The sequence below is a fragment of the Haliaeetus albicilla genome, chromosome Z (genome assembly GCF_947461875.1).
Source record: "Haliaeetus albicilla chromosome Z, bHalAlb1.1, whole genome shotgun sequence".
In the NCBI taxonomy this organism is placed as follows: Eukaryota; Metazoa; Chordata; class Aves; order Accipitriformes; family Accipitridae; genus Haliaeetus; species Haliaeetus albicilla.
The window spans coordinates 27,781,018-27,793,035 of NC_091516.1; positions in this window are offsets into that span (position 1 = coordinate 27,781,018).

Below are 12,018 nucleotides of genomic sequence, written 5' to 3' on the forward strand. Positions count from 1 at the left end.
GCGATTTATTCAGCTGCTGCACAGAAAATGCCAGTAAAAGGGTAGTAATAGAAAGAGATCTTTCATGTGAGGCAGTTTAGATAACTGATAATATGCCCTAAAAGATAAATCAGTCATTCTTTCGGGGGGTGTGTGTGTATTTGTAGCTATTAACAATGAAAAGATGAAGTCAGGATAAGGAAGAGAGACTAATATAGGCTAGTAAACCCATCCTTTCAATTTTCTGCATTGAGTGGATTCTATCCAAAACTTTCAGCTGCTATTTTATCCAAAGGTAGTATTTGTATTCCTCATAGATCATACATAACTTGGCAGGAGGTGCAGTGGTTGCTTTGAGCTCCCCAGCCAGGAAAGCTTATTTAAGATATCTCCATTTGGTTTTGATGGTAGCATATGTCTGAGGAAAAACAATTTGTTTTCTAAGAATGACCCACTTCTTTCCTTCCCTCTCTGGGATTAAACATGCTGGTTTTGCAAAGCAGAAATATGAGCACCACTGACTTGTGCTTTAGATTGCAGGATTATAATCCTGGGTACTAAGGGGTGCTGTGATGCTAGACACCTATTATCTTCTGTGACCTATGACCTGCTCTGTATAGTTGACCAGCTGGTGTTGGTTGTGATCCATTTATACACTGCTTGTACCAAAAGACCTCTGGGAACGTGAGGCTCCTTGTGATTTACAGACATCTAATGCCAATGCTGGAAACAGGTAACAGAAAAAGGGGATTTTCCTGTGGGGAACATGATAGGGTGCTGCCTTGCTGGAGTCAAATGTCCTGAGAGTTATTTTGAGCCCCATGGGCATGCAACATACTCAACAAGCACAATAGTTATGCATCATCTGTAGCCAAAAGTTTGTGGCAAAATTGCCCACCACCTTGTTGACAAGCTGTCCTGCTAGATGCTGTCAGCAGGATCCCTCTAATGAGACAACTATTTCTTCACAATGCATTAAATAACAGATCTACCTGCACATAAAAGCCATATGCCACACAACAGTGACCTCTAGCTAATTATTGTTCCTGTTCCACCCACTGCACCCACAGGAAGAGTTGCAGCAGTTCAATTTCTCTGACCTTTTCTATGTCTTTGATTTTTGGGTAAACTTGACGGCTGAAGCTAATAGAGATGCTCTGTGACAACGTGAAAACAATTTCTTGGTTTTTACTTCTGTTTTTCATTTGACATGTTACCACTCTTGCTGCTTTCAGAAGATTGATGGGTTTCACTGCATAGCTCCATTTGCCTGGTACAGTCCCCTGCTGCCCCCCCCAGCAACAACCTCTGTGGCCACTCTGGACAGGATGGCAAAATCAAGCAACTTCAAAACTATACTGACCCCAGCATTGGTTTGTGATTCTAAATGATGCAATTCCCATCACATCCAAAAGCCTCTCTGCTGTATCTTGCAAGTCTGTAGGTAGTGCTGGTTCCTAAGAAAGCATTCTTGCCTCTGTACCCTGAACACTTACAATATAACTGCCACTTACTCTTTCAACTGTTTTTTGTCTTGTGAAATATACAAAGAAATACTACCTACCACACTGCCTTTTACTTGCCACCCCCAGGCCTGTATAAAATGGGAGGCATGGAAAATAAGGTTAGATGTTTAACTCTTTAAGGATGTTTTAAATGATTTAACATTATGGTGAGAAGAAAGAGGGAAAAAGAAACACTGTGCACCTGTACTGGCTTGAAAAGGAACAGGTGATGACAACAGTGATGAGAACAAACCATGGCATGACTGGCATAAACCCTTCCCTTCACGTCAAGATGGAATATACATAGCCAAGTTGTCATTTTTATCTACAGATTTCTCAAAAAAAAAAAAAATTTCAGTTGAGTTCTAATAATTTGTAGCAAATCCATTGCAACAGAAACAAGTTAGAACTCCAGTCTGCCAGTGCAAAGAGTATTTCTGTCGTGTAAGATCATCACCTTGCATTTCTTGTAGGTTCAATTGCAAATTGCACCCATGAAAGCACAGCCATGCCCTGTCAAGCTTCAGCAGTTGCAGAAAAAAATGATTTTGGTGTAATGGCATTTCACGGAGGTGTGACTGAGAGGAAGAAGCGGTCTGAGAGGGGAACAAGAGTGAAGATGAGCAGCTGTGGTGCACAGCAGGTGCTGGAGACATGGGAGACACCCAACGAGGTTGGGTGGCCCCACCGGCTGCAGGAGTGGTCAGGAGGCCACAAGCAGGAGCTGGGGGAAGCACAGCATTGCTCACAGTGGCCATGGGCAACTGGAGCTGGCAGTGGAGCTGGCTCTCCCAGGGCCAGAGCAGGGGGTCCAGGTGCCCCTGAGGCAGGAGCACCCCATGTCCGACCAGATACCCACAAGACCTCCCCTCAGCTGCACGCTTGTTGCACACTTCTGCTGTGGCCATTGGCCAACAAAGGAGCGGTGAGCTCCCATGGGGCAGAAGAGAGGGTGAGAAGACTACAGTGAGGATGTCAGGAAAGGGAAAGATGGTCTGGTTCATCATTTGTTCTTCATCAGCTCCTCTGCCACCTCTCTTCATTTCCTTACATACTCCTCCTGCAAAGGCAGCATCTCTCCCAGTGTCCATATCAGTTACACGAATTTAGCTGATGACTCTGAATATACTAATTAATTTAAACCATCAATCCTATTTGATTCTTTCCTTGCAAAAAGTTTAAATGGCTCCTTCAGGGCTTAATGTTCTTCCCTTTATAAATATTGCAGACTCTGTGATCATGGCTAGGTTTTGATTTAAAAGTAATGCAAGGATGTTATTAGATTGTGATTATTTATTTTGTAATTACTTTTGCCTAATTTAGGTCTGATAGCGGTGAAAGTGATTCCCCTCACACTTAACATTGGCTGTGGTATCTCATTACAATTTGTGCACAAATCCAGCAATTCTTGCTGATTTCTTTCTGGTCTCCCCCTTCTTCCAATTTCTAATACAGTTCTGCAGATTTTTGATTAGCTCACTCAGCAGTATTTCTCGTAACAGATTTTTGTAACATCCACTGCTGTGTACACACACAGAGTCTGGCTATTAGAAACTCTCTGGATGACAACACATACATTTCATGTTGTAATATAAAGAGAGCTAGCTGAAAATTGCATACCTGTTTTCTGAATGCTGAGATGCTAGCAAATGTTTCCAGGCCCTGGATGTTGTGATTTAATGTGACTTAATTCTCTGAGCAGAGGTTTGCTTCTCGTAGTCTAAGCAGGGTACAAGGCAATCACGGCTTTATGCAAATTTGTTGAATAGGAGCACTGGTTAAAGAGAAGTGTCTTCTCTGTGCTGAGGGTTGGAAACTTTGACCTGAAGAGTGGCATGGTAAGGAGAGTAAACTCTTGAGTCAGCCCAACAGCAGCTGCTTACAAAAGTATGTCCTTCAAACCCACTAGTTTACACTCTAAGCATATGTTTAACCCAGCAGGCAACACTGTATTATAAACGCTCTCAAACACAGTTTAGAGCCAAGAGCAGCAGACTATGTTTACCTCAAGACCTAGCTTTGTTACGCTGCAATGCTGATGGCATGAAGGTCTCCAGACATATTCACATAGAATCACAGAACATCTCAAGTGGGAAAGGACCATAAGGATCAAGCCCAACTCCCTGCTCCTCACAGGACTACCTAAAACTAAACCGTATGACTAAGACTGTTGTCCAGATGCTCCTTGAACACTGACAGGCTTGGTGCCATGACCACTTCCCTGGGGAGACCGTTCCAGTGACACTGTTTAGTACTACCAGGATCTGATGAAGTGATGGCATTTTGAAAAAGCCTTTCTGTGGGAAAGGCATCCATTTTGGCATGTGCTGCTTTGTAACAACTCTATTTCTCAATTAGGTGTTCTTGCTTTGCAATTGCTGGTTTTATATTGCAGCAAGAGTTTTGATGGTTGCTTTTACCAGGTGAGAACTCTTAGAGATGTAGCTGTTACAATACAAATATTTTTAAACATGTTATTTTTTGCAGGCAAGAGATACTGTTCAGATACTGAGATACTGTCCACAAGACAGAGTAAAAATGGGTGTAAATGGATAGATCTTTAACGATACAAATACTTGCGAGACCCTGGCGGTAACTTTGGCTCTCAGTGCTCACATGCAGCATGCAGTACAGCTGCTCTTTTGGGCCCTCATTTGCTCAAGTTGAAGTATCATCAAATTCATGAAATTAATCTCCCTTACATGGGAGATAATTACATGAAAGCTTTTGTATCCAAACTCTGATTTCTTCCCCTTGTTGGTGCAGAAAGCTTTTATCTGTTTAGCTCAATCCTTATTTATCACATATCATATTGACGAGGAAAATTCCTTTCCTGAAAATAAACTTTTCTGTCACATAGCTCTGTGTCAAGTAAATGAATCTCAAATGGAGATTTTGGGGAAAAAATGTTTTGAAGCAAGATTTATTTTTTCATCAAATACCTTCAAGCTATTCAAGTTAACCATGCATGTTACAATTCAACTTCCCCTGTTTATGTTGGACTTCCTAAGTAATTGGATTTTTCTTATCATGATTTAGTTCTGGGGAATTTACGGAGCAAATAATTTTTCCTTTTTTCCTTCTTTGTTTTGATTCTTGTCTCTGTAGTATTTATCTTTTATTTTTGTTGTTGTTCCTTTCTCCTTGTTTTGCAAAAGTGACCTAGACACAAAAGAGACTTGTACAGAAGAGTGCGTTCTATCCCTAAAAGCTGACCTACAGGCAAAAGTGCTGGATAGAAATTGTGCAGGTATTTGCAATAGATAAGTATTGCGAAGGAGCAGCATCAGTAGCCCTCCTGGACTAGCATTCTGCTAATCAGCTAATCTAACCTATTCAGCCGCAGAACTGATGGAAGCCCCTGCTTTGATACTTGAATAAGAAAAGGGAGATGAGGCTCAAGCCAGAAGCAGTTTATCAGCTGAGCACCCTTTGTTCCTCATTGATTTCCATGGATGCCAGAGGCAGACAGCCCTGTGGGTTTTAATGGCGGTGGCCCCATAAATGCCGCCTTTTCCCTCTGACACTGGTGCTGCTTTGCTGCTCCGCACCTGGGGCTTTCTTGTCTGCAACCCCACAGCCGCTTTCTGCTCGCAGATCCGTACCCTTTCACCCAGGCTGCGGGGACATTGTTTCCCAGAGCCGCTGGTGCAGTATTTTTCCCACAGTGTTCCCACGCTGCTGTTGATACACTGTCGGCCTCGCACTTGCCCACTCCCCTGCGGTTGTTACGGCAGGTTCTCGTGGGAAGGGGTTGCCGATGGCATAAGATTCATTCCCCCCTTTTCCTACCCTGCAGCTGCAGCTCTGGTTTTCACTTGGAGACACAGTAATGCGCCTGCACAAAGCTCAGCAGCCAGCCAGGCATGAAGTACCAGCCCACACCAGAGCATGCTCCTGCCAGCAGTAACAGCAGCATAAGCACCAACAGCCAGCAGGGACTTCAAGCAGGTCCTGATGAAAACCTGTAGTGTTAATAAGGGAAAGTGTTCTGAGGTATATCATCTGCTGCATGAAAAAGGACACCTACACCTGGGAGGATGTTCCTCTGAGGACACCCCATCACTTTCTTCTCCCCCCCCCCCCTACTTTGCAAATTGTGTAATTTTTCTCTGTAAGTAACTTTTGACTATTAGAGTTGATAAATGTCACCAGCTACAGACCCCATCCACACATCTTTGTGCCTGGGAATCTGTCCCAACACATTTTGTACAACAACTTTCTCCCACTGCTGTGAATTGTGAAGAGCATTTTTGTGAGAGGCCTTACTTAAACTTTGTAAGAGTTTATATGTCCTGAGCCTGGAAGAGAAATAAAGGGTTTTGAAACAAAATAAGCCACATGTATCAGAAAGCTGTCATATTCAAACTCATTGCCTAAATGACATGCTGGGCTGCTGCCACCAATAGATAGATTTAACAGGATAGCCTTGTGTTAAAGCTTCTGCTCTCTGTCCTATCAGGGACCACAGGTACAGCTATCTTATCCACTCCTTCCTGTTCCTGTCTACCTCTCAGAGTGCTTCAGTGATGAAGGAGCAAAGAGATTATTCAACATTCCATTAACGGCCTGACTGAAAAATAGAGATTTTCCTTTATGCCTTCCACTAAGATTCCAATATATTTTTCTCTGATCATTATCTACTCTTCCCTCTCCTCACTGACTACATGCAAGCAACAAAACTGTGCTCCCTGTAAGCCTTTTGCTCCAGTGTGAAGCCTGTTTTGGCATAATCGTTTTCCTGTGAGTTGGCATATCACACATTCATAAATCAGCCTTAAGAAAACACAAACTAATGAACTTCAGGATGTTCTGTAATGGTGCATGCCAGAGTCTTGTAAGAAAAACATTTGATGTCAAATGCAAAAATACTGGTGAAGATATGGTTCTTTCATGACTGTCGGTTTGTGAAGACCTGTGCAAAAGTGAAATGTTTTGATTGATGAAGGTCATGCTCACGTGGGCCCACTGGAAAAATTTGCACATGTAGTTGTGATGCAGCACCTACCACATTTGCCAACTGATACAGAAGTTTCACTGTTTTCACAGTTGAAGTTCATGCCTGACTTTAGGGCTTTTTTGCTTACTCCAAGATATGTAGACATGATAGAAAGGCAGACAAGTTTAGGGTAAAAGGGACCTCCAGTCTTTGTATATGCTATTAAGTCTCACTGAAGTCTTCTTGGCTTTAAGAAGAGAAGGGTAAAGAAACGTCTTAGTGCTGTCTACAACCACTTAATGGCCCAGTTGGAGAAATTCCCTTTAGATATAAGGAAAAATCTTTTCTGCAAGGGTGGTCTGGGGTCAAGTTGTGTGGACAGTTCATGGTATCTCCACCCTTGAAGCTATTACAGATGTGATAAGCCTTGAGCAAGCTGCTCAAGCCAGCCCTGACTGAGCAGAGATTTGGACTAGAGATGTCCTGGGGTCACTCCAGCCTTCCAACTTCTATCCTGTAATTATATCAACCCTGTTTCCTCTTCTTTTTACCACGCTGAACCAACACTCTTCCCTCCACCCCTCCTTGTATGCCAGGTGCTCCTGCCCTGTAACCACATCAGTGACCTCCACTGCTCATTTATGGACATCTCCCTGACGCCGGGGAGCCCCAGGCTCCCTTCCCTCAACCTGATGCCTGCATTCCTGCTAATGCTGCCCAGTATGTGCTTGGCCTGTACTGGAGCAATTAATCTCAATAACACTTAGATATCTCCCAGGATGCAAAACACACAGTGCTTTTATTTGTACTAGTGAAACTTTTTGCTATTCAATAATAAAAATGATAATTCTGGTTTGAATTTTGGAAGGCTCATCTTAATTTTTATTGGTTGGAGTATAACAGCCTGGTTTTATATAAATGAAAAAATACACACACACACAGACACACAGGGCACACACTCACACATATATGTCTGACTGTTCAGTCTTCTTCCCTCAAGTACAAACATATGCCTTAAAAGTATTGCAGGTGCAGCTATGGAAACCCTTTGAAAACTTGGCATCTTGTGCTGAAATTATTGAACTATCATTCTAGATAATCTGAACATGTCTATATTGCAGAATACTTAAACTATACAGCTCAACACAGTCTTCTGGCTCAGTCTTATACCTATTTTAGAAGCCGATAATATAATTTGAGGTCTTGCGTGAAGACAGCAGAGTAGCATATGCATGAGAGTCTCCATTTGGCCTAATCTTATACTAGACTTAAAACTTTACCTCAGCAAAAACAGTAGGACCATGTATTCAAGGATGGAAGTATAAGTCAAAGTTTTGCAAATTATTTTTTCTAATAGTTTGTAAATAGCAAGAATTGCTACCTTGCATGTGACTTTTAGAACATTTCACTGAATGAAGTGATCAGATGAGATTTGTAGGTATTATTAACTCTTATGTGGACCCAAGCCTTGGCTATGTGGTATAAGGTTGAAGTATAAATATGAAATCAGAGTTATACTAGCAGTCTAAGTCCTCTATGGATAAACTTTCTTTATTTGCTTTGGTTTATTTTTCTCTCTCTTTGAAAGAAATTTAACACCATCTGGAAAGCTGCATGCACTATTTCACCATTAGCATCCACTGTCTTGTTTTTGTTTTACTGTAATATGCTGATAATCACAGTTGCATCATATGCACAAAAAAGTTTTGGTTTCCTGAAGATATCAACTGTAAGAAAGTAAATAGTGGAAATGGTACAGCCACAGTAGTCTAGATTTGTGAGTGAGGCAAAGCTTGTGGAGAACAAAAAGGTGTTTGCTGTCTTTCAGGAAAGCTTCGGTTACTTGGAGAGTGAAAGTTCTCTTCCGCCAGAGGTACTCTTTGAATAGGAAAGCATGTCATTTCATTTGTATTTCTTTAAGAAACAGTGTCCCCTGTGTTTTGCTACCTGGTAAATTCTGTCTAGGCTATGAGGATTTTAAATAGAATGTTCTTTTCTGGCTTTATTTTATTTTATTTTATTTTATTTTTTACTTTCATTTAATTTATTTTTAATTTAATGTAGTTTAATTTTACCTTTAATGTTAAAGATGGTGCTTTCCCTTTGTCTCAAGGTATGAGTTAACTCATTTTAGGTCTGAAGCAGGTAGCCTTGCCTACTCAGCGCCTTCATGGGGGCTTTCCTAGCTGCTCATATCTCTGTCCCCACCTGATTCCTTATTTTCCCATTGCTCTGTTTGGTCCAGCTCCTGCAGTCCTTCTCCTGTCTATGGCAGCAGCCCTCCATGGTCCCCCTAACCCTTCGTCCCAGTCCGTGTCTCATCCCTGCTGAGCTGGACCCTGTTCCTGCACCTGCCTGGGACCATGGCCCCAGGCCCTCGGCGTATCTCCTCTGGAGGGGATGGGAGGTCCTGCAGCGCAGTCTGCACCTCTTCACACTGCATCACCTCCCTCCCATCACTTTGCTTGCACCCTCTAATGATGGTTTGCTTTCTGCATGGCTCCAGAGGTTTGGTCTGGCTTCCTTGTCTGGCCTTTCCACCTGGCATGCTTAGTGAGTTTTCTTACTTCAACTTTTTAGCTCTGCTTTGATGTTACAGTAGCCATCTTAAGTAATTTTGTGGGTGGCAGGAGAAAGGATCTATGACTGCTGTGGAAAAAAAAAAAGTGGCAGTTTGAAAATAAATTTAGTATAAAATAGAAACATCCTAAGAGAAATGTCTGATATACTTGTCTATGCATTAAAACATTTCTGGATTTACAGTATTTTTACACAGAATATTCTGTGGCAGATCCTTATTGCAGCTCCAACTGTTTGTCCTCTTCTGTCAGCTGATTTTTGATGCAAAACACCTGTGTTTTCATCAGCATCATTTAGTTTTCTCTTTTGTGGCTTTATTTTGTATTAGCTACAGTGCCAGAAACATCCTCTAGCCTGTGACTAGACTCTGGAGAAGGCTGAACTGCTTCCAAACTGTAATTAGACCTCACTCCTCTTTAATCATTTAATCAGAAGAACCCACAAATGTAGAAGAAATGGTGTAAATATTTCTATGCACAACATGGTCATGAAACAGCTGATCTCTCATTGTGCTAGTTTATTCTCAGATTTTCACTACTAGAGGGTACAAACATGAGAGAAATACAGCATGGAACTCTCAGAGGCCACAGATTCTGACATGCTGTTAAATAAATGACAGTGATCTTCATAACCTTTATTAGCATATATGCAGAGTAAATTGGATACCTTCTGCTCAGTCACAAACTGTCTTTTTCAAGTCCTCTATAGCCATAAAATATTTCTGCAGTGGGATGGAAGGTTCTTAAAAACATATAAAACTGATTGACACAGTACAGAAACAGGTAGGTACCCATAATTAGTGTACAGAATTATGTTCGAGATGTTATTAAGTAGTTATGAAGGACTCATTCCCTTCTTGTTAAATGCTTGCTTAGACAGACTGAGTAGCAGCTTAATTTGTTAATGAATCTATTATCAACTAGGTCGTTCCTTCTATCTTCAAATATTAATTTGAAGCTTAAATGAAAAAACTGCATTAATATTTTGGCTATAAGTGTCCTCTCATTTCTAAGATTGAGAAACATTGCCCTAAGAACAGGTGAGCAATAAGACATCTGCGTTCTGGGATTTCTTGAGCGATGCCCCCCCTAATGCCAGCCCCTCTGGAAGCTTTCACCATCCTGCACACTGGTGGTGGATTAGGACAGCTGCTCTGCTTGTCTCAGCCATGTATTGTATCCTCCTTCTGCCACTGAACAGCAACCTGTAGAGTTTGAAAATGCTGTGATATCTTTCTGTAGGTCTGGATGCAAGAGCCTGTATGTGAGCGCCATTGAAAAATAACATGCCATCTAGCTGGCTCCTTAAATCTTGGTCCAGACTCGTCTCTGGTTGAAGGATAAATTTTAAATGTGTTATCAAAACAAGATGAGAAGTGCTTTGCAAATGAATTTCTGATTTTAAAAGAATGGAAAAAAGTGAAAGGTTGTAAGTGACTCATGTTGCCTATCTAAGGGATTGTATTTTCTGCCAGTTACATAGTTGGCAAAATGAAATATGTGAGCCATACAAAGGTCTGGCTCTGTTCAGAAGTGACAGCAGAAGTTACCTTTCCAGGGTAAAAGGACAGAGCACCCCAGGTAGGTTTTCTTGGCCAACGCTAGCTATTATGTTTTTAATCTTTTAATATGCACATTTTGTTTGAAGAATTTAAAATTACTTTACAAAGAAACACTACTCCCATGCTACTGCTGGGAACAAAAATAATTCCTGTAGTCACAAAATGCATCAGTAGTAGAGTCCTTAGTGTAGTTAGGTCTTGTGCATCTCTTCTCCAGTTGAAAGCACTGACAACTTAAGGAAGTCCTGTTTTTAAGAAAAATATTAGCTTAAGTGAAATTCAGAACTGCCTTAAGCAATTCCATATTTTTAAAAAATTATTTTAAAAATTATTATTCCCTAGTTCCCTTTATACAAGGTAAAATTCCCAGTACAAAGTGAAGCACCCATTTTTTCTCACCTGCCAAACAGCTCAAGACACCAACCATTTTCAGTCTCTTTTTGAAAGTGTTTTGTGTGGTGAATCATCCACAAGACTACCAGGTTGACCATTTTTATTACCTAATTTATTACTTTGATTATTATGTTTGCTTACTCTGATAATATCAAAATCAACTATTGTTCAGACAACCCTTGGTGATAGGGAAGGAGAGTTTTTATACGATGTTGGGATACAGAGTGCAAGTGATTGCTATGCATGTTATATAAATAATTGGTTCAGCTCTCTTATTTCTATGGGGAACAGGTTGTGCAATAAGTGCCCTTTAATACTTAAGTACATGAAATGCAGTCGAAGTATGTTGGTTTAGTTTCTACAATATGGGTACTCTGTTCTGCATGTTTACAAATGTACCAAACATAACAATCTTTAGGACTTAAAAATTACATATCTTATTTACAGTTCTGTACCCAAATAACTAACTCTTTATCCACCCTTTCTACATGTGTAATTATTATTCCCCTTCACTTAACTGATGGAGAACTGGAAGCAAAGAAGTAAGTCTGTAATGATTTTCTCCATAAAACACAAACTTACGTTTGTTGCAGACTGAAGATGGGACTTCTGAATCCCAGACCCTGGGCTGCTCTTCAGCAGCACACGCTGTCCCATGTCTCCAGACAAGTTCTTCTGCAATAATCGAAACTCATAGACCAGAATACTGTTCTGAGGACAGGACTAGCAGTTTCTGAAATGTCTACCATAAGCCGTGTAGGTCACACAATGTGCACAGATGGCATTGCCTTCCCATATGGCAGTACGAATGATGGTTGGAGAAACAGTTCAGCTGACATTAGCTATGAAAGAAGCCAGGCCCTCTGGCTGCAGAGGGTGGTTGGTGCCTTGCAGCAGTGAACCCCAGCTCTTCTCTGATCTTTCACACTCACCCGTGGCTCTGAGCGCAACCAGCCTTGGGCAAGGCTCCTAGGAAAACAGAGGGAATGCATATCGGCTGGTCTACACACGGATTTGGGGATATGTTTATGTTGATTTAGAAAGGTTTGTAGCTCTTTGAC